The sequence below is a fragment of the Chelon labrosus genome, assembly GCF_963514085.1.
Source record: "Chelon labrosus genome assembly, chromosome: 19".
NCBI classification, from domain to species: domain Eukaryota; kingdom Metazoa; phylum Chordata; class Actinopteri; order Mugiliformes; family Mugilidae; genus Chelon; species Chelon labrosus.
The window spans coordinates 14264268-14288353 of record NC_140352.1 but is presented as its reverse complement, the minus strand read 5'-3'; the positions used below and the strand labels follow the sequence as shown (position 1 = coordinate 14288353).

The 24086-nt window shown below is 43.9% G+C and overlaps 1 long non-coding RNA gene across 1 annotated transcript in view; it reads left to right on the top strand.

Moving 5' to 3' along the window:
- The window catches only part of LOC311504341, a 55166-nt gene that overhangs the window by 19261 nt on the left and 11819 nt on the right, over positions 1 to 24086 (top strand). Inside the window, exon 2 of the long non-coding RNA XR_014699620.1 lies at positions 4572 to 5119. This is a non-coding gene — a long non-coding RNA (uncharacterized lncRNA). The remainder of the gene's footprint in view (positions 1 to 4571; positions 5120 to 24086) is intronic.

The window sequence follows — 24086 nt, the reverse complement described above, 5'->3', positions numbered from 1 at the left end:
TGACAAAGAAACTCAGTGTTTGCATGGGCTGGGAATGTCGAGGAACATGTGGTAACTATCAGGTCTCCTGATAAAATTAGATCTATTAGCGTAAAACTGGAAAGTTTCTGTTGAGATTTTCTCCCTGAACTTTCTCCTCTCTTTCTTGGACATGTGATTTTTTTTTTTTTTTACGTCAAGCTTGTTTGAAAATTGAAGCATTTGGATGCTCTGTAAAAGAAAGTGTTTTTGGTTATTGCTGTTGCTGTACAATGTGCCATTTTACTTGATGTGGCAGTGAATTTAATTATCCTTTACTACTGCATTTCACAAAATGTAATGGTGCTTCGCGATCTGTGCAAGTAGAAATAATATAAATACAAAAATAAAGAGGATTTTGAACAGGCCTGCACAATCCGAGGACAATAAAACTGAATTCAGCTATTATTTGTTTTATTATTTGCGCTTGTGGTTCTCCTACAGTGACTAAATGTAGAAAGTAGAAATGTCAATACCTGATCGTTGGATTGAAGTGAAACTCCACCCTAAATGCACAGATGCAGTTCAATTCACAATTCAAACACTTGACATTGTCTTCTAATGTAGTTTCCTTAAAGGGGACAAAACCCCCTCTGTTAAACACAGCAGCAGCAGCAGCAGCAGCAGAGGATGTCAATCACGCCACAAACAGCTTTATTTGTTTACAGGAATGAATCCTGCAAAATACATGCTGTCATGTTTTATCGACAGCGCACGAAACAGGCACGCAAAGAAACACACCTGCTGAGCCGCACACACGCAATGCCCACGCTGAATGTGCGCAAAGGGGGTGTGACGTTACCCATGCACGTCACACACTCAGGAGCTAATTCTGTCCTCCCCGAGTGGGTGTCGATGACAGCAACACAAGCCCGGTTTACTCTGCGCGTCGTCAGGACCGAGACATGCAAATGTGTGAAAACCCGTCTACACATTTACGTCTCCTCTTGCTTGTATTCGCCCATAAACACAGGAACCTACACCTTGAGGGTCCCTGTGTAGGTGTGGAGGAGCAAATTTATGACTATTCAGCAGTAAGGCCGGTGCTCGAAGGCATCATAAAAACACAGTTTTAGTCCCATTTTAATTAAACTTTGTATAAGTGGATATGTTGAAATAACAGGGAATTTCCCCGCACAGCAATTTAGCTTTTGCACTAAGAAACAGAAGAAGTTGTGCGTTTTTATAGCTCAGGCTTTTGTGGAGATTATCATCAGAGCTCAAGGAGGAAGTGGTGAGCAGCCCACCTCGTGCACCAGCCACCGTCCCCTTAATATCCAATATGACATCCCGACCTCTGCCTGCCTCTCCATTCTACCCTTTTGTTGGCTTTATCGCAACATGCAGCATCTGTAAAGGTCATAAATCCTGAGTGCTCTCTCGCACTGGCAGAGGGCATTCAGATGTAACACAAACACAAACAAACACACCTGACACTGCTGAGATTTCAACCAAGTCTAAAGAAATGATTATTTTCAAAGGTCTGAGCAAATATCAGCTGCGCTCGCTGCGGATGTCACGAATGAGTTTCCTCGTACAAACAAACAGACAATACGTGCTTGTTCAAATGTAATCACAGATACCTTTAATCGTAGCTGTAATGTCTAATAAATATTATATGACACGATGATGTCATTTCATCATCCTCAGCTGAGTATACATCCAAAATGTTTAATAAAAGGCTCCCCATTCAGCTCCTGGTTTGTTTTTAGTTTTTTGCTCATGTTAATAAATCCCAAAACAGTTGCAGTTTTAGGGATCTACTGAATGGTTCATTGACGTTTTTCATCAGCGGAATAAATGATGAAGACGTGGGTGGATATTTTGAGGCCCCGGAACCACTATGCAGCACCGACACTTTACAAACCGACCTTAAACACTGTGAATGTGTGTGTCAGCTCTACTGTGCGTTTTATCTGTTCCAGTGAGGATTAAAAGAGAAAACCTAACATAGAGGTTGCATGTGTGCGTGTGCGTCAGCGCGCAGATGACAGAAAGGTGTGTGACGCGAGTGGAGATCAATAGGGAATGACCAAAACTACAGGATTACGGGCGTTTCACTGACGTCACTACTGAGTTTGAAACTCACTGCTGTATTTTTGTTTCTGTGGCTCAGAATGGCTCAGAAACTACAATTTCTTTCCATCTCTTTGAAATATTTCTCAATTTTGCACATTTAAAATACAAATCCCAGTTACCTTCATTTAGATTACGACAATTCAAATCTAAAATTCAAGATTATCTTTGGAGGAGTCATAATTCCAGTTAAAGATATTGCTAATTTAGCACATTTAACAATTTAATCATTATATGTATTGACTTTTTAAATATTGCATAAATGTACATAAAATATTACTAGCTGAATTAAAATGTAAATATCTGGAAATAAAACTGTGTTTAACATAATATTTGTAACTTAAATTTCCAAATTTCATTCATTCAGTGGAAGCTTTTCCATCTAGCGTGATGCAACCAGGAACCGCCTTTGTTGTGGTTCCAAGAACTGCAGTTCCTTGAATGGCCACTTGAGGCTGTCTCCAAAACTGAGCCAATCCTGCACGTTAAAATGCATTTACACCAGAATTTAACAGCTGCCACGAACAGTCTGGTACCAAGGTTGTGGTCTCTACGGCTAACTTGGCTAATAGTTGTAAGGCTTTAAGTTATGTATAATTAAGAGTGTGGCACCTTTGAATGACACCTTTGAATGACACTGTCCTCGCAGGTTACCAGTGACCTGTGAGGACATCACTCGTCCGCCTTTGTCCATTTTAGAATAACATGAAGCTATGTAAATACATGAAGTCAGGAATTGTGAATACAGCGTCAGAGCTTCAAAAACCACTGTTCAGAAACCTCATGGGTGACGTCAGAGTGGGTTCTCTCACCTTTATATACACTCTCATTATTGGCAACACAGTTCGTGGTGTTATTAGCAAAATCTGAACTGATGCAACGACAGTTAATTCATATCATAATAACGACCTGATAGCTTTTAACCGGCCGTTAAATCGGTTTAGCGCTAAAACCCTCTCGCACCTTGAGATTTGCTAATTTACTGCATTTCCAGAGCAAGGTTACCTCAGCAATCCCATTTCCTCCTGCATAAGGAGTAATAATGAAGTGTGAAATCTGAGCTAGATTAGTTTCTGTGTTGTGAAGGTGTCAGGAGGTGTGTTTTCTGTGAAGCAGGAGTGCGTGAAAAGCAAGCAATTCACTCAACACCGGCGAACTTTAGCCTTGTTAGCTGACTTCTCATTTATTCGGACAAGATCTACCCAGGAAGTAAAGAAAAGGGTTTTTATGAAAACATATAGCTAGATCTGCTAGATCAGAATATGTGGTTTCTATTTCATATCAAATAAATCTAGTATCTAATATCAGTGTATACAGTATATATACAGTATACAATACCATGTGCTTTCAGCATCATATTACAGGAACCGTTTAAACTGCATTTCATACCCATTTCCTCTGTCTGCGCGTCTTAATCAAATAAATGGGAAGAGATTTGTTTGCCATTTGAGTTTCCCAGGTTACAATGTACCACTCACGACACATCCATGTCAGGAACACCACGCCCAGCGAGGATGTAAACGCACCCAGGGTAGCCGCCGATTACTGACTCACTCACGGGCTGACGTTATTTTCATTCAGAGGAAACGAGGTTGGTGCTGGTGGCGCTCTGCTCGTCACGAATGCAAAGCAAACAACAGGCTGGATTCCAGACGAGCTGGTACAGTCCATCAACAGTTAATGCTCCAGCTGTGTAACAGAAACCCTGGCCAGCCAGTTGTTAATTGCTGCTCCCTAATCTTCAGCTACACAGCTGTTCTAATGACTGTTTTTATTTATCCCCTTTAAAAAAAACACACAAAAAGTGCCTGGGAACTATCTCTGCCGCACAGTGAAGAGATTCGGAGCGCTCGCCAGCCAATAAATGAATTTGAATTTGATCGCCGGCTCATTTAGCGGAATGGGATTCTTGCTTCGCTGGGAGACAATTAGAGTCAATCAGCTATGAACATAGTCTTTCCATAAATCTTATTTTTGTGCAGCGCAGAGTCCCACGGCTCATTCCAGCCTTACCCCAAACAAGACAACCCCCTCCCTATCCCCGTTCCCTAAAAGGAATTGAGGCTATTGATTTTTCTGTGTGATAATTATAGCATTCATTAACAGAGCGGTCTCCTCCACAAGTCAGTTCACACCAAGGACATGCTTGTGTGTTGCCTCCTACATATTAAGGAGTGGATCTGTCTTGATGGCCGGTGAATCGATTCGGGCAGAGGTTATTGATAACCACATCAGGTTTCGCTGAATCAACATGGTTTCTGCCTTGTTGTGGACAAATCAACAAAATCCAATCACAAGAGCTTAGAGGCAGCGTCCTAAGCACAAACAGTGTTGTTAGAACTTGAGTCCTAAGTCCTGTATAACTTCCAGTGTTATTCTACATCTTACTTATAAAGATACGTCTTAACTCTCTCTCTCTCTCTGTTTATCTGAGTTCTCTCTCTTTTCTTTTCTTCCTCTTCCATCTTTCATTACAGGAACCAGGAGGACAAGGAGCTGAGGCTTCCTGAGATGTGCCACCACCCTTCACCATCCCTCCTTCGACCCCTTTCATCCCTCCATCCATTTCCTTGCATTAATTAACTCTGGAGATCTGCCGTGAGGTGAAATTTCAGGGATCACAACACGAGTAACAGAAACGGGAAATCATAAACCAGCCTCTAAAAGGTTTTCAGACAAAAACCAAACGTGAAGGTTAAACGTTGCTCCGGTTGAGCTGGAGCCTGTGACAAGGGGTCCCAGAGCTCTCATTTTCGGAAGGTGAAAAGCCAAAAAGCCACTCAAGCCGCTGGAGTGGACGTGATAATGATCTCCTCTTCTCGAGACTTAACAGACGTGTTCCTCAGCTGTAACAGAACAGGACACATCTACTACTGCGAATGCCGTTTAGGAGTCAGTGCCTGATTGATAGTGACATCTGGATTTCAGATGTTTCAGCCAGGACTTTCTAGCACCTTAGGGACAAGGCTGACTGGACGAGAAATAAGAACTTTTCTTTAATAGGCTCCAGGCTGAAGGAAATAATGTGAGTGAGAGTGATGTGAAAGTGGGAGTGATGTGAAATAGAACATTTTGGGACATTCTGGTGCTTAATGATGTATGACCGAATGTGAGCTGCATGGAAGTGATATCTTTTAAAATACTTATTATCTCCCAGGGTTAACGCACACAAGGGAAACACGGGACGACTATGACAGAACTTTGGGGGACATTCAAGACCAAAGTTCAGATGAGGAGACACACTGTAGAGAGACAATATAAGGGAATAAAGACTAATAGGTTTATACTTCTGCGTCAATTTGACGGCGTAGCTACGGAGACAGCGTAGAGCACATACAGACCCTAGCACCGTAGCTGATGTGCATGTCCCCAGATATGTTTTTTACGCGCCGTGGGAATGCATACCACAAGAGCTGTGATTGGTCCATTTACTAGTAGCGTGTTTCCGTTTTAGTGTTTCCTTCCGGCCGCTTCTTCATCGCCACAATTTTCCTCTTTGATTATTTTGGATCTGTTCTGGTTAACTGAGGAGGTTCGGAGATACAAACATTTGTATGACTCGTCTTCGGCGAAAGTTTCAGTAGCCATTGCTGAAAGTGAAGCAGGAAGTGGAAAATAAAGCAGGAAGTAGAAACAAAAATGTGATGTTTTTACATTTTATAAATGGCCTTAAGACTCTGCAAGCGTGTTAGTGGCCGTATGAGGCCGTGCTCAGGCACAGCACGGCTTTGAGCTCAATGCTAATGTCTGCATGCTAACATTTTACTGACTCACTGCCTTAGCTTAGTGAGTTAGCATCTTAACTTTTTACTACAGTCCAGCTGAAGCTGATGGGAATGCACAAAGAAAAGTCAGCACTGTTGAGAGTTCACTCTGAGGACGCGTTAATGCCTGAATCAAATTCATTATAGTCCATCTAATAGCGGTTTTTAACATTTGACGTAAAACACAACACGTCAGCCACATGACGGACCTGAAAGAGGAGTCAGGGGAATGTTTGTGCAGACTTTTCTAATCCTCCCATTGTTTCAGTTCGGACAGAAGTGGTCGAGTAACAACCGACCGGCCGAAATATTAATGTGGCTACAAATAAGTAGAAGTGGAGAGATAAAGCTTCACAGAATAACTGAGCAGACGAATGAAAAATAAAAAGAGTAAGGATGGGGGGTATTGCTTGCACCCCTGCTCTGGAAGGAGCTGGCTCAGAGGGCATATTGGGATTCAGCTCCAGTCCTCTCGCTATTCTGTCTGTGTGAAGCAGCGAGAGCCAGAGATAGACTGTTCTCTGTATCAGCACTCCAGGGGCTCCACGGCAGGCAGAGACAAGTTGCCAACAGTTTCTCCATCACATTGAGACTCATGCACAGTCGAACCAGCCCAGTATTTGAGAACCGGCATGAGCCCTTCCAATCCTTTAGTGTGCGAGCATGCTGGTGCAATATTGCAAAGCAACGCAGAATACAACTCCCTTATGAGAAACATATGTTTCACCACAGCTAACCTTGGCTCGTCAGAGGAGCTGTTTGTTTTTGGGATATCTTGTGTGTGAGCAGGAGGTACACACACCCTCCACCTGAGCAGCAAGATGCCCTTACTGTGGTATTTCTCTTCCTCTTCTCTGTGGCCCTTTATTACAAACACACTCTTTCTCTGTTACAGTCTTCTGGGTAATTGCAGCAGGCACAAGCGTGCATAAGTGCTTGCACACACACACATACACAAACGCACCATCATACCCTCTCAGGGCAGATGTGCAGGCCTGAATGACCCGTTGTTTCTGAGCGGCTGCTAAAAATAGCAGCTCTGCCCGCCCTGACTTGATAGAATTGCATAATGAGTATGATGTCAGCATTGTTCTTCCCACGGTAACAAGTGACGCTGACGGGCGATGGAGGCGAGGGGCAGGGGTGGAAAGGCAGGGGGAGAGAAAAAGCAGAGCGCAGCAAGAACAAAAGAGAATGCCAAAGCTTCACTGAGTGAGAGTTTCACATCACAACGCTTTCCGTCATGACGCTGCAACAGTGGAGGGGCGCAGCGTCAATGCTAATGCCGCACATTTTGTTTGCCCAAATTCTTGCGTCGGGCATGGGCTCTTTTCCCTTCCCCATGAAGTGATGACTCAGAATTGAGGAGGAAAGATATTTTACAACGGCGGTCACTTTGTGAAAGCTGAACTCATCTTTAAATATTTGTCCCTGCTCATCTTTCTGGCATCTGCTGGTGTAAAGTGTCACAGGCCGGGCATTAGCATGAGCATGCTGTGCGCACTGTCAGTAAAAATAGATATCATGGAAAGACACTAAATCAAAAGGGATTTATTATTGCTCATCAGAGTTACTTCTTACAGCTGCATCTAAATTCTTTACCTTTGTGGGACTGACTTTATAGCCCAATGGTCCTACAACACTAAATTCTACATTTCTAATAAAGCAGCCAAGGGCATCATTTAGTTTGACGCTCATTCTCTAGTAAATTCCCACGTCTTTCTTTCGGATGAAAAGTTTTAGGTACACATATTTATTTTCTGACCCAAAGCCTACACCGGAGAACGTGCTCTGACTGAGTAAGTCTTGGTTTAAACTGCCGCAGTGAATCACGCAGAGCTTACCTCGTAGCCTACGGCGTCATAAGCGTCATTAGTTGTGCAACTGTGCATCGCTATTGTTCTGTAATTGGACCACTAAAAAAAAATACACCAACAGTTAGCTGGGTTCAATTTCTCAGCGTACTTCAAACAATGGCAACTGAAACTAAGCGGCTCACGTTGGAGTCGGAGCTAATACATGACGATTACTGAAATCACTGCAATGAAGAAATGTGCTTTAAGTAGGTGATGTGTAGGAAACACAATTTTTATGTGCTTGTCTGTGCACTGGTTGGCAAGGAAACCTATTTTGGACAAATGAAAGATGTTGCGTTGTGCGTCATGTAGTGACATGTAGTTGTTATTCCTGGGCAGGTGTTTGTCAGCGATGCAGAGGCATGAATCCAGATTAAAGCAGAATCTGAGTAAGAGTGTGGGGTGGTAGGTGTTATTTGACACCTGCAGCTCTGGCTTGGGCTTTTGGGGGGTTTGAACTATAATAATGGATCATACAGACTCATCATTAAATCACAATGAAGAACTATGGAACCTATATCACAATTAAACCTAATTGATAGTACAGTGTTTTGTCCTTGAAATGCAGTGGTTCACCGCATTTATAGAGTAACACACAATGAAATCACTCAAGCACTCACGCAAATAAAGTGCTGAAGTCACCTTGCGGGGTTTCTGGACTTTAAAATCTGCTGCTACTCGAAACCGCCAAAATGCGAGCAGTCAGCTGGTGCAGATACTTCAGATACGAACACTAGTGAGACAGTGACTGCAGCGCTGGCGGTTTTCTGGGAAGACGGTGGAGGCGCCGCTTTCACAGCTGAACGACGGTGTTGGTTTTTCTGCTTTGCTGGATTCATTTGCAGTCATGGCGCTTCAGTAGCCGCTGTTAGCTTAGCTCATCTTCGCTCATTACTCTCAAATGGTTGCTCCCTTGCTTGGCTCTTCACCAGCGCGGCGCAGTTGTTCATAAACACATGTCACCCTGGTCTGACCTTCCCACCCCCACCGCACTCATAATCCTGTTACAAGGGAACACTGGTCTGTGTCTGTACGGTTGAGCATGTGTTGCCCTAAGAAGAAGCGAAGACACTTGAAGGCCGTTATATGTGGTATTTGATAGATGGTGGCTAGTGGGATTGCTTTCTCGTGGTTTAACTAACTGTAAATATCTTTGCTTGTACACCAATCAGGCATAACATTATAACCACCTTCCTAATATCGTGTAGGTCTCCCTTGTGCCTCCAAAACAGCGGTGACTCATCAGAGAATGGACATGGGCCTTCTGAGGGTGTCCTGTGGTGTCTGGCAGCAGAATGTTGTTAGTGGGGGCCTTTGGGTCCTGTGGGTTGCGGGGAAGGGCCTCTGTGAAACATCCCACAGACACTTGATCAGTTTGGGATCTAGTGAATTTGGAGGCCAGGTCAACACCATGTGTTGTTCTTCATGGTTTTTGAGTTGTTCCTAAAACGTTTTTGTGTGTGTGTCTGTGTCAGGCTGGATCCTGCTGGGGATGGCTGCTGCCATCAAGGAGTGTCATTTCTATGGGGTGGGGGTGCCTGGTCTGGTCTAGTCTAAGTGTCTAAGTAACATCCCCACGACTGCCAGGTCCAAACGTTTCCCAGCAGAACATTGTATTGTCATAAGATGGTCAATGTTATTTACTTCTCCTGTCAGTGGTTTTAATGTTGTGGCTGATCGCTGTACAGTCTGATGTGGATTTCTTGGACCATGTCAGTAGCTGTCACATTCACTTTACATCCCAAGCAGAGGCGAGTACGTCAAAACCGTGCAGACATTTCCTCCACATTTTCCATCTGCACACTTTAAAGCTGCATTAGCAAACAGGTGCCTATTTTCACATCCGCCAGGCACCAGTCATCATCAGGCATTTATTTGGAGTTGTGTGCTTCTTTGCCTGACAAATGTCACATTTTCAGTTTCAGCAGATTCAACTTTGGCTGCAGTTTTGAGTTCTGTAAAGGAAGAAGGAAGAAGCAACAACAGGGTCTGACGATGACGATGCTTTGAGGGTGCATTAGTTTGCGTGACCCGGTTGTTTAAAACACACTGCGTGATCAAAGGTTTACACTAAAATATTACAGCTTTAACATGTAAAAAGTCATTTTCTGCCGAAAAGTGGCAACAGCTGCCTCTGTGGCCACATAATAACCCTATTCTGGAGGGTGGTAAATGGTACTTGAACAAAGACCATCCACTGCTCATGCAATAATCGCAAAATCATCACCTCAATACAAACCTATAATTTAACATGCACAGCAAAAGAGACAGAAGCCTTTACATGCAACACTTTAGGATGATGGAGAGGATCAAAATTAACAATAAAATACAGCATAATAGGAAGTCTGGTATATGTCCAAAATATCCACCTCCCCTTGATATGACACCAGCTGTTTCAACCACATCTAAGATTTCCATCACTGCCGAGTTGATGTGAAACATAACCCGCATTCTTGACAGAGAAGAACAATACAGTGTGCTCTGCTGCTAACTAACTGCTTTAGGATCAGCTCTTTGCAGTTCCTTTTATTCGTGCAAACATGATGTAAATTGACATGTTGGTTGTGTCTTGAGAGAAGCAGAGACTGGAAGTTAAAACTGGTTCATTATTCACTGGTGGAGGAGGAAACCAGTCAGTCCGTCTCTTTAATTAAGACACGTGCTAACCTGGATCTGTGAATGAATGATAACTTAGTTGTATTACAAAACATCAGGTAGGCATGTATTCAAAGGTCCCTGGCACTCGGCATGCAGAACAGTCAGTGCTGCAGTGTAACTTTATCTCTCAGCTTCGGCATTTTACTTGATAGAGTCAAAGTGCAGCAGTAATATAATCACGGCACAGCTGTGTGCTGTGCAGATCACAATGTGTTGATAGAGGACCTGCCTCTCTAAAGGTAACCTCACTTTCTCCGGCTGAAAACAAACTGATGAGCCGGTCGCTGAGCAAAACACGGGCACAAACGCGAAGCGCGATCCACCCCGTGGTCCTTCTGAACCCTCGCACAATCGTCGTGCAGCGAGAGAGATCAATTGTGGCGGCCTCGATGTGTTTGGGTCGCGTTAAAAAAAAAAAATGAGGAGAATGATGATTTGGAGGAATAGCCATCTAATTACCACGCAGGGTTGGAGAAATAATGAGAGCGTGCGCTTGAAATCAGCGGGAGGGGGAGGTGGATGCCTCTGTTGTTAAGAGATGTGGAGAGCCTGGGTTAACCAATGGTCTAACAAGCTGGAAAAGGTGTTTAAAACAAAACGCTGGAATGTATATTTTCCTTCAGTGAGGCCGTTCTCAACTTTAGATGGAGCTGACAGGTGGTGAGTTAATAGTGCTGTTGTTTACTCAAAATCCCGCATGTGGCGCAGTTCTTTGTATTCACATCAGTGTTGCCACGCTGCAGATGGAGTCCAAGCTTAGAAAGTCATGATGCATACATTCTGCCACTCAGAGAATTGGAAACAGCAGCGGGGGAGAACGCCATTGTGTCCAAATAACCAGTGTCTCCCCCATCTCTGACGTGTAGGCACTGACGTAACGCAGTTTACACAGCGTGAGCTGCAGGAATTGTTCCCAGCTGTGAATGTAATCATGTCCTGGCTGCCACCATAAACACACACACACACACACAATGCGCTCCTCCTCTTCCCCCGCCTCCTTTCGCTTTTTAATGTTCAGTTGAGGCCTAGAGATAAGTCCAAATATAGCAGAGAGGAGGGAGAGTGAGTCACCAAGGATCAACTGAACATGTGTGCGTGTTTCCATGTAAATGCTCACACACGTGTACTGTAATGTAAGGACAAACATCGGCAAGTTCAGTGTCTCGAACAGAAATCAATTAGAGAAGGTCAAAGGTTTCTAAGTTACTATTTTCTTAGTTACTTCAGTTATATCATAGATAAATGCTGGTAAATTGCTTTACCAGCAATGACCACAGTAGTCCAGTTGGTTCCTCACAGGGAGGTGTTGTAGAGTCTTATGGCCTGAGGGACAAACAACCTCCTCAACCTGTCCATGGTGCAGGACAGAGACAGCAGCCCGTCACTGAACGAGCTTCTCTCCCTGACTATGGTGTCGTGTAGAGGGAGGTGGACATTGTTCATAATGGTCCGGATTTTGTTCAAGGTCCTTGCATCTGCCGCTGATGTCAGGTACTCCAGCTGCCTACCACAGAGCCTGTCCTCTCTGTCATTTTGTCCAGCCGTGAGGCGTCCTTCTTCTTAGTGCTGCCTCCACAGCACACCACAGCATAGAAGAGGGCACTGGCAATGAAAGTCTGGTAGAACATGTTCCAGGCAGAAAACTTTAGCCTCCTGAGGTCGTTTTTTTCTCAGAAACTGGATCTGGATGACCTGAGGTATAGAGAGGTTAGGTAGATCCAAAATGAAACAGTGGTATTTGTTGATGCAGACCAGATGTCCAGATATTGATTGAGATTTCCATCTTCATCTCAATATAATGAAGGTAAATGGAATTTTACTGGCGGTGCTGAAAGCCCTGATAGGCATTACAGTAATCAAACCAAGCTGGACGGAGAAAGTTTGAACAACTCTCTCAGGCTTGTTTATTTATTTTGCCACAGTGCTTATTTATAGCCAAGTTGCTGCCTGGGCGAAGCTATGACAGTACTCACTGCAACACAAGGCCATCGAACCGCACTCCCTGCTCAGAAATCCATCCAATCAATTGTCTTTCACTGCACCCTCATGCATTGGGGATTACATCCTAACAAAAAATGGAAAAATAATCGCAGTGTGACCTGATACAGGTTAAACCTCTGTTCACTCACACACGACAACAGCAGAAAGCTAGTTGTGGACGGGGCGAGCCTGCACGTGGTACCAGATTTGATTATTAAGGTTACAAGAACTGATTAAAATAGATAATTTTACAATTATAAATCAACATTTCAGGTCATACAGTCAGTGGGTAAAACAAATTTGAATAAATAAAAAGAACTCTGCAATTTAAGTCCAATGTTAACCCGTCCATCCACCCCAACCTCCCCCCCAATTTTACTTTGTGACGGTAGTTTTGTTTCCTCAATTCCTCCTTTGCTAGCATCATAATAAATATAGCCACTGACAGAATGAAATGTGACTCTGGGGCATAACACAGAACCTGCATAAATGACCTACGTGGTCGTTTTGCATAAAGAGCAGAGATGCCTTCAATTATTTATTCAGGTGAATGAGAAAATATGTTCTGTAATTTGCGTGAACTAATGATCAGGGACAACATTTTCAGCCCCGAACATAAATAGACTCATACAAGGACATAATGTACCAAAGCCTGTGTGATTACTGAGCCATTAGCATCAGCTGTAGAGCAGCTGGAATGAGTGCACGCACGGGAGAGCTGCATTCAGAGTCAGTAGACTTTTGAACAAGAGTTTGGCCTGAGGTTAGCTTCAGAAAAAAAAGGGAAAAAAAGAAGAGATTCATACTGGCAGCTTCCCTGGAGACGAACTTTAAACCTTGAGACGGCAAGATAAGGAACATGAAAAGGCAGTGACTCATCTCGTCTTGCTTTAACACCGTCTTCCATCTGTATTCATACAGAGCATCCGTCCTGGAGAGAGTCTGTCTGTGGATCCACAATGCCACTCCTTGGCCGAGTTCACGCAGAGACGTCTGTGCAGAGGCTTTCCCAGTCAAGTGGATGTACTGCTGCGTCACGGCAAATCTCTAATGGAGTGTTGTTATTTTTTTTTTATTTTTTTATTTTTTTTAGGGAGACTCATTTTAGTTTCATCAGGTTGCTCCTGAGGGGCCGGGGGAGGGAGACGACTCCAGCCGGCGCGGAGGAGAGGAGCTGTTGTGGCTCAGCTCAGGCCATGTCTGACAGCCAGATTTAACAGAGCGGAGCCTCCCTTCATCTTCCGTCCCCCTGCACTTCTCTTCATCACATTAGGACGAGTGCAGAGTGCTTTAGTGCTGTATCTCCTTACTCCTGCAGATACAGCAGGAGGCTAGAAATCAGACAGCAGGGCCAGAGGAACCTGCTCCGAGGCCCCAGGGCAAAAAGTCCCCCACGCTGCTTTCTCTTCTCCTCAATAATATGAACTGCAATATTAAAGGTATTGAAACTAGATTTTCACACAGACACAGCAGGGCCTCCAGACTAGGTAATAATGCAGGGGCCACCTTGAAGCTCTCATAATTTCTAATATTAGAATAACTGAAACAGACAAAGCTGGGGGCCCATGAGGAACCTGCTCTGACAGGATCCTCAAGGCACTATAAATCTACAAAGCCCAGCCTCATTTTCTTTTAGTCAGGGTGCCGATTGGACAAAGTCAAAGGGAAAAAGTAAGTTTAGTGCATGATTTCATGAGCACATGTGTGACTTTTAATATGATTAAAAACAAGTCCACACACATCGCTTACATGATACTCTTGTGAATGGGGATGAATCTCTAAAACATGTGTGGTCCTAATTTACCACCAAATGCATACACCTTATTTGTGTTCTCTTAGTTTACACACCAATCAAGCATAACATTATGACCACAGACAGGAGAAGTAAATAACATTGACCATCTTGTCACATAACAATGTTCTGCTGGGAAACGTTTGGATCATGGTATTCGTGTGGATGTTACTTAGACATGTACCACCCACCTAGACCAGATCAAACACCCCCACCCCATAGCAATGACACTCCTTGATGGCAGCAGCCATCCCCAGCAGGATGCAGCCTGACACGGACACAAACAAACAGTTTAGGAACAACTAAAAAAAAACTTGAAAAACAGCGAAAAGTGTTGACCTGGCCTCCAAATTCTCTAGATCCCAAACTGATCAAGTATCTATGGGATGAGCCACAGAGGCCCCTCCCTTCAACTTATAGGACCCAAAGGCCCCCACTAACAACATTCTGCTGCCAGACAACACAGGACACCCTCAGAAGGCCCATGTTCATTCTCTGATGAGTCACAACTGTTTTGGAGGCACAAGGGAGACTTACACAATATTAGGATGGTGGTCATAATGTTATGCCTGATCGGTGTATACAGCGTACAGTACACTGTAATATAAAGTTTTGCTGTCAGAAGTTGAACGGTTACAAGTTGCTCTCTACTTTATCAATTGCCTTTTGTTTAGATTGGAGCTTAAACATTTATTTTCCCCAAAGAACTGCCGAAACCTGCCAAAGCTGTTTGATAATGTATAACTCTTTCCGAGAAAAGTCTGCTCTCATTTTCTAAGAAAGAGTGTCGGTGCCAGGAAAAATTACTAATGAATGTTTGTTTCCAAGCTGGGATACAATTTCTATTATACTCACTAAGAAAGTGACTAAATTACAAACAGAAACGACTTGATAGGAAGGACTTTTCTATACTGCGGCTGTCTGCAGAAATCCGGTTTGGCCTTTGATCGGAGTGGCAGTGCATCATCACCTTTATTATTAGGCAAATGTGTATGCACTCTGCGTGGCTGAGGGGTTTTGTGTTCATTAACTAATCTAAATGAAAATGTTTTATGTTTCCTGCCTTTTAACCTGTACAAGGATATTCCTATTACCTGTCCTGGTCAGAAATAAACAGTTTTTATTCAAACGATAGCCTTCAGCCAGGTCCAAATATAAAGCAATTCACTCTTCTCCCATCTCTTTGTAGCTGACAGTTGGTCCCCAATGGATGTTTCATTGCTTGAGTAACTATAATATATTTCCCATCCCGAATGTTTCCAAGTAAAACTAGCATTTGCTCCATTTGGCTTCACCCAATGCTCCAAGCCCGCTATCAGCATGGTGGAATTACGAACAGGAACCAGAGTTATGGGCGGTGTTTCCTTGTGTTTGGGGAAACATACTTTGCGTCATATGTCAGTCAGCTTGGTCAGTTTCTCCCATTGGTCATTGCCTCAGAATTAATACTGAATCAACTTGGTAGTTGCCCCCTTTGTGTGGCCAGAGGTATTGACTCTTGTTGCAACATCACTGCTCGTCACTTCCTGTGTGTACCTACCCTGTGAACCAGTATGCGCATTTCACCACGCATACTGGTTAACATTTCAGTCATATAGTTTAAATATTTATTAAACTGCTCTTCAGTCGTATCTTGCAGGGTCTGTGTTCAGTTAAAAGATTAGCTGCAGCAATCCTTCCTCAGTTTGGTATTAGTCTTCGGTCACTGATTGCAGTTTACATGAGATAAAATGTTACTGCGTGTGCGCGTGTGGCTTAACAGACTGTTTTCTGTGTTTAGGCTGGTATTTGTGTCAATATGTCTCAGCAAATCTGAACAAATTTGAGCGTGGGAGTGTTGCTGTGCTGGCCCGTGTGTGTGTGTGTGTTTGTGTGTGCGTGTGTGAGGGAGAGAAAGAAATGGGAGAGTGAACACGATGTACCCAGGCAGAGTTTCCTGGGCTGCATCCAACTGTAGGAGACGGTCATGCAGCTATGTACTTTGGGGACACCTCTTATCACACCCCCTCCCCTGTTCTCTGTATTTGCTCTAACCTAATCTACCCTTGTGACCTGTCTTTACCCCCCGCCCCCCGACTCGCACTGCCATCGATACCCTTCTGATGTCCTGGACTTCCTGACTTGTCCCACTTCTTTCTTCTGCCCTTGTACTCTAAAACTTACTTAGGTCTTTTTGTGAACAGCAGCCCCTTTAATGGCTTCCCCACCACCCTCGGGCCCCCCCCTCTCTCTCTCTCTCTCTCTTTCCCTCTCTCCTTGTATTTCATCCTTCTCTACCTTTCACTTGTCCTCTGGAAGCTTAGTAGAGTAGAGGGTTTGGTCATGTGAGGTAAACGCTGAGTCTTGTGCCAAGCCTGCAGGCTGGCGCCAGTGGCACAAAGACAAAACAGAACCTCTAAAGTACACGCTGACACACACTCTTAAGAGCTACAGCAGCACGTGCGCGGAGAATTTAAAGCGTTAATCCTTGGGATCCTCTTGTTTTTAGGTTTGGCAACCTGTCTGGTGCTAAGCGGCCATGAGGGTGGGGTTTTGGCTGTGACACTGCCACTTTTCTGTTGATGAAGTTCCTGACTATAGTTCTTCTTCTATTCATGTCCCCGGTCCACAAAATAACTCCTCTCTGTTTCACCCAGTTTCACAACGCCTCAGTTATTGATCGATTAAATACTTTATTTGAATGAGTGGCCGGCCATATTGCCGTCCCGTTCTCCTAACTACCATCATGGGAAAGACTTTAGGGTTGCGCATGATAAACCTGGAGTTTTGGAGCTCGTTGATAACATTCGCACCATTTGATCAATAAGAAGTTAGTTGATGGCATTAAAAATGGTTATCTTCCTGTATAGCTAGCTACATTCACTGACGATAGGGTCAGAAACATTGTGCGACAAGCACGGACCAAATTGATAGAGCTGTACAAGTTGTGGCCTTCCAGAAATAACAGCTTCACCCAAGATCAAGATCAGTCCCTACTAAAAACCATTCCGCTTTAGTAAACCACTATTGCTGTGTTGCTTTTAGTGGTGTAGTGACTTTTCCAATTGTGCTCATGCCATTGTTGGGACCCTTGTTCAGGACACTGGTTTAAACAATAGCACTTTTGCAGACAGCCTAGGATAGTCATCACCAACAAAAGTGGATATAGTTTGTTCTGTTGGGAATAGGTAGAGGGAACAATGCAGGGCGGCTTAAGGCTTAAGAAATGTCAATCATTGCCAAGGACTCTACGCTAGGACCGTGAACTTGCCTCGCTTCTAACACTGAGAGTCCACCAGTCTTTGTGGTCTTGTGCGACTACAGACTGGAAGCCAGACCAACTTCCCCCCTGCCCTCAATTTTTTTTGTGGCAGAAAGTTGGTCTGGAACTGCGCAGTTGGGCAAAGGTCTGCTGGATCAATCGAACCATTTGGGTGGGCTTTGTGGCGTGACGGATGAAGACGAGTAACTGCGACATAGTCATACGCTTCATCTGAGGGGTGTGGAGCTGAATAGGTTTACAAGAAAATGGCTCTGATTGGTTGTAGGACTATCCAGTCGTGTGCAGAGGTATTTTTATCTGTATCTGTTGAAACACCGCCCATAAACAAATACAAATAGAGTGTTAATAGATAAGAATTGAGTCCGGTTATGCCAGGCTGCTGCGATCAATAGTCAGGGTTTGTATTACAGCATTCCTGTAATACCACATACCGTAAATCCTCTAATACAGGCCCGGGCCTTTATTTACTCAAGCGCATCGCGGCCCAGGCCTTTATTGGAAGGAGGCCAGAATTAGAGGCAGGCCCCAATTTCTATTTGAGCAAAACGAACTACCAGTAGAATGAATAAAAACAAGATTTTGTATCTATTTGAACCTATAAAATATGAGAGAGGGCGCAGTGAGCACTGATTCCACGACCCCAGGGAAGCGGCGAGGTGAGATGCGGGGGGTCGCTGTAAAGCTCGCGGCCGGAACCGGCGAGCCACCTTCGCCCCGAGCACTTCCAGGCCGACCAAGAGCCGGTCGCGGCGCACCGCCACGGAGGAAATGCGCCCGGCAGGGGCCGGCTGACGCCGGGGAGAGGTCCCGCACACCGTGCCCCCGAAACCCTGACCCGCCGAGATGGTTCTAATAATAGCCCCGGCCAATATTAGAGACCCGGCCACTATTACCTCCGCTGACAGCGAGAACGGCCAATGTTGGAGACCCGGCCGGTAATGGAATACAGGCCAATATTAGAGGATTTACGGTATATGACTTAAACAGGGTCAAATAAATTATAAGTGTGGTAAAATCCATTCAGGTTAGAAAAAATCTTAAACTATCTCATCTGCATCTTAACACATGACAATCCAATCCAATGGGAAATATGCATCACAAACATCAAGATATACAGTGACTGTTATATCAGAACTGATTCCATACAGTGCTGGACGCACAAACAAGACTGATTAAAGCCGACGTCTACCTACAAGAACTGATTGAGGAACAATCTAACAGCAAAAAAACTGCGATTTTGTTGGAGACAAGCTAAATTGTTCCAAGTTGAATTTACAGGAGATTTGAAGCAGCAATACAAGATTAAATTACTTATTTTTACACTGACTATTTTTTTTTTTTGTCACCAGGGGCTTACTGGGATAAAACTCGGCTAGATCCGGCAGGTCCAACAAGATAGAAAAACGCTAATGCAGAAAGAGTAAAGGGTGGAGAGAGAGAGAGAAGGAGGGAGATGAACAGGGGAATGAGGGAAACGCTTGGATGAGCGAGGGAAATCTGGGTTTAAGAGCTTTGCTCCGCATTAACACGAGCAAATTATTCAGAGCCTGCAAACAATGGAGCCAAGAGAGGAAGAAGACTCAGCTGAGATCAACACCATGTAGGAATTAATGAAGTTCTCCGCCAACACACAGCAGAGAGATTTTACAGTCTGGAGGCTGGAGACACTCTCCTAATTGTGTTTTGACAAAACAGGAGCGTCTCATACTTCATTTTCCAATTATAACTGCGGCACTGATTAAGAAACAGTGATATTTGTCTTATTGGCAATTTACCATGAAATTAGCATAAGCAGAGCAAAAAGTGAGTTTGCACAGACTCTGAATATCGGTATTTTTTATTTAAGACAGCTTTGCCGAAACGTAACTGAACCCACAGTGGTGGTGGAGATACTAAACCCTGCAGTAAAGTATGTTTAATATGAAAAGGAGCGTTTTTTTAATGACAAACCCCCAAAATCTCTTCATATCAGAGTTGCTTCCAGGGGCAGCAGGCCACTGTTTTTCAGAATAACTTTGATCAGGTGTTGGCTACGTGCTCAGTACCACTGCAGAGGCCCATTGACTATCTAAAAATCGTGGAGTAAGAAAAGGCAACATTTTCCACGATTTGGAGGAGACCAAAAAAAGAGCTAAAAGGAAATCAGAGGGACAGAAACATGACTTCATATTAATGCTAACGTTGCTACATATATACCTGATGTTTAAATAACTGTGATAAAGCTTTCCCCAACGAGCTAAATAAACTTGAGTTGCAGTTTTAATGCATACCTTCACCAACCATTATTTCTGTCCAGATGTCATCACTTTGAGTGAAATCTGTCATAATTAGAATACGATTTGTTGAGTTTTGGCCAAAAAAAAAAAACGCGTTTTTTGAGATCACAGTGACCTTTGACCTTCAGTTCATCCTTCAGTTCAAATCAAAGTTAAAGCCAAATCTAAAGAGAAGTGGCCCCGGTCCTCAAAGGTCAGTTTTCTCAGACATCATAATGTTTGTCGAAAACACTTTTATTAAATTTCTCCACCGCAGTCTGGACAGTTTTTGTGTACATGAAGGATTTTTCATTTCATATCAAATAATACAGTTTACCGAATTAACTGATTTATTAAATTAGCGTTAGCTTCAGAAACACAAGGGAGAAATACTTTTTATATTACTTTCTACTAAAACAACATAACAATATGTATTTTATGCTGATGTTTTTATTATTAGTACCATAAATTCCCACCGCTGGTGACAAACTTCAAATTGTCTGTAACTGAAACCTTCCTGTCCTGAAGTCTTTCTTTATGCAATCAGCAACTTGCATCAGAAATTATGTCACACAGATTTAGATTGCCGTGGATCAACCCTGCCGAGCCAAAAATAGATGGTTTGTTTTAGTTTTGAGTTTATCCTCCACTGCAGCTCTAATCTGGAACAACGTCAGACTCCTTCCGTATGACTCCGGTGTTGAGACCACGATGAGCGCGTAACACGGCTCAGCGTTTGTAACATCCCTGATAGATTCTGTATTGATCTCTTTCTTCTCTCGCAAGCTCTCTCTCTGCTGTCTGCCAGCACCCTGATTACACTTCTAAAGCAGATTGCATAATACGAGCAACAGAAGCGGGGCAGTGGAGATTTAGAACAGCAGCCTCTCTCTCTCTCTCTCTCTCTCTCTCTCTCTCTCTCTCTCTCTCTCTCTCTCTCTCTCTCTGTCTCTCTCTGATGAAGGGATTGCATAAGAGAGGAGAAGGGATGGATTCAGGTCATGGTGGCTCTGGGAGCCAGTGTGAGTGATTAGACCAGACATACTCTCTCCATGTCTGGAGAGGAGGGATGGAAGGAAGTGAAGGAGAGACTGAGAGGGGACCGGCCTTCCAGACTGTCGACCCATTCCATACGACTGCTGTTCTCTTCCTGACCAGCCTGTGTGCTGTTCCAAAAATAAAACACTATGAAGGAGTGGGCGAGCACATGCATATGCAGCAACACCAGCCCTCCTCCTCAGCTAGACCCACAGATATACAATCCTACCACCCACATTTGGAAAAGCAAAAATGTGACAACTTTGTATGAAGATTAGTAGAAAGTCAAAAATAGAAAAAAGATCCAGATGTTAAAAATGTCTCTGTTCAGTTTTCCACGTTGATTTAGTTCCTCCTCTATTGTTTCATCTTTTGTTTCACACAAGTTTGACTTTTAGATTTATCTGGTTTTACTGAAGCTTATACGTTTATGGCCCAAATGAAAACCTAACAGCAACACTGTGATACCTTGTAAAAATACACCAATCAGGCATAACATTATGACCACCTTCCTAATATTGTGTAGGTCTACCTTGTGCCTCTAAAACAGTTCTGACTCATCAGAGAATGGACATGGGCCTTCTGAGGGTGTCCTGTGGCGTCTGGCAAGAGGATGTTGTTACTGTGGGCCTTTGGGTCCTATAGGTTGAGGAGAGGGGCCTCTGTGGATCAGGCTTGTTCCAGTGCATCTCACAGATACTTGATCAGTTTGGGATCCAGTGAATTTAGAGGCCAGGTCAACACCTTGTGCTGTTTTCATGTTTTTTTTGAGTTGTTCCTAAACTGTTTTTGTGTGTGTGCCTGTGTCAGGCTGCATACTGCTGGGGATGGCTGCTGCCATCAAGGAGTGTCATTGCTATGGGGCGGGGGTGCCTTGTCTGGTCTAGGTGGGTAGTACATGTCTAAGAAACATCCACATGAATGGCAGGTCCAAAAGTTTCCCAGTAGAACATTGTATTGTTATTTACTTCTCCTGTTGGTCATAATGTTGTGGCTGATCGGTGTATACTGATGAATGTTTTTACAAACACAACAAAATTTCTTTTAAATTCTTCGACTGTCACTTAGATTTTCCAAAGATGCAAAACATATATGTTTGCAACTGAGTCAAGAAGATTGACTCCACTGAGGTCAGGCTGTGTTTAGCGTAGCGTAGCCTAACCGGGAACACAAAGCAAGTTGTTTCAGAACGAAACTGGTCCTAAAAACCACAACAGGTGTTGATTAGTCTGTGCATGAATCAGAGTTGTGACACGTTTAGTTTAGCCTAGCATGGCAAATGGAAGCAGGGGCCCACAGCTAGCCTTGCTAACTGTAAAGCAGCTAGCTAAGCTAATGTTTTGTTCTTGAACAGCTCCACTGCAGCTGATTTTCCTCACTCTCCGCCTCCAATACAAACATCCATGAAAATATCCCCGGGTGTTTTCTTTCTTTACGTCAACCGCCACGTCTGCTTACACATTCGGTAGCCGAGCACATCACCTTCAGGCCTAATGTGAACTTTTACTATGAAACACACTCCGCTGTTATGTCATCTTTGCCTGTATTTACTGCTGAGAGGATGAAATATCTTATCATGGATGGAGAAAAAAATAAATGACGCCAATGAAATATTCACTCAAGGACAGTAAACTCCTTCAGAAGTGTCACCCGGTGATCTCGTCACCACACGGCATGAAAATAAATGAAGGGAGGATGCACTTTCTCCCCTCATGTTCCGCCAGCCAGTCACTGTTTTGCTTCAAGCGCTGAAACCTGCTGAGTTTGCAATGTGTGTTGGTGTGTGTGTGTGTGTGTGTGTGTGTGTGTTACCTATCCTGTGGGCTCATAAATCTCTCTACACAGTTACAGAGAGTGGACCTGATTCCCTTGGGGACAGAAAAACAAGACCCCCGTAACGTTTAATTGTAAGACGAGGGTCGGTGAAACGAGTGTGTCAGTGTGATGCCCTCTGATGAGGCGGAGGTACGACTGGGCGTGTGTGTTTGTTCCCTTACAGTATGTTCCCTCGTTACATAAGGACAGCAGCTGTAGAGGGATGTAAGTGACCCGGGGCTTGACGACTGGTTTGCAGAGTGAGGTTGTAAAAAGAGTCATCTCGCAGCTGGATAGGAGACAGAAAGCTGCAGTCCATTTGAATAACTCCCGTTAGTTCCTTCATTACATGGTCAATTATCTGGGCCTTAGATAACAGAGCCGCTCCACCAGAGGACAATAAAACTGGAGCTGCAACAGAACTACTTCGACTAAATGTGTTTCTGCATTGCGGGTAATAAGAGCCTGACAACAGACCGCCGGCCTCTGAAGTTTTCCAAAATGCATCTACGGGGAAAATGCAGAGAGAAAGAGAATTGATGTTGTAATCTGTCACTGTGGCTCGGCGTGGATGACGCCGGTGAACGGATTACGTGAGACTGTGCTGCTCTCTAGTGGAGCTGAAAGTCCATCGCCCCGATTGATCACACGGTCTCTGGTAGGGTGACATATTAATCATTCATTGATTTCTACATTCTGCCTGTTTATTTGAGATCACAAGAAGCAGGGGGATTTCCCAGCATGCCTTGCTTTGTATTGTAAACATCTATTGCAGGTCTAATGGGGGAAAATGGAAAAACAGCATCCAATTTAACTTCCTTCTTTGACACCTTCACCGATTTGGTTTTAAAGGTTTAAGAAATAATTTCATTGCACTGTACGCCTGTGCTCCACCACATTTCAACACGTAAATGTTGCATCTTTGTTTTCCTCTGCATGTATGTGACGGTTTAAGCTACTAGTTACTATAAAATATATAGTATGAGAAGAAAACCTGACTTTCTTATGACTAGGCTACGTGGAAATACATATACAGTTAGGTTCCTATAATTGTGGACACTATTTTTTAGCTGTTTGTGAAAGCATATTAAAGTAACAACCACAACATTATGACCACCTGCCTAGTATTGTGTAGGTCCCCCTTTTGCAGCCAAAACAGACCTGACTCATGGCGGCACATAGACACATGCATTGCTTTCGCTGGTCCAGAACGTCCCACATACATTAGATTAAATTAAAATCCTGAAAATTTCTAGACCACCTTAAACATGTTGTTGTTTTCCTCAAACGATTCCTGGAATTGGTGAAAGGGGCCATCAGGGAATACTGTTTCCGTCAAAGGGTGGACGTGGTCTGCAGCAATGCTTAGGTTGGATGTGTCAAAGTAACATCCACATGAATGGCAGGACACAAGCTCTCCCTGCAGAACGTTGGCCAAAGCATCACCCTCCACCCTCTTCCCGTAGTGCATCCTGGCGCCATGTGTTCTGTACACATGGCCAACCACAGGATGTAGAATAAAACATGGTTTCTCAGACCAGGCCACCTTCTTCCTTTTAATCTCACTATATG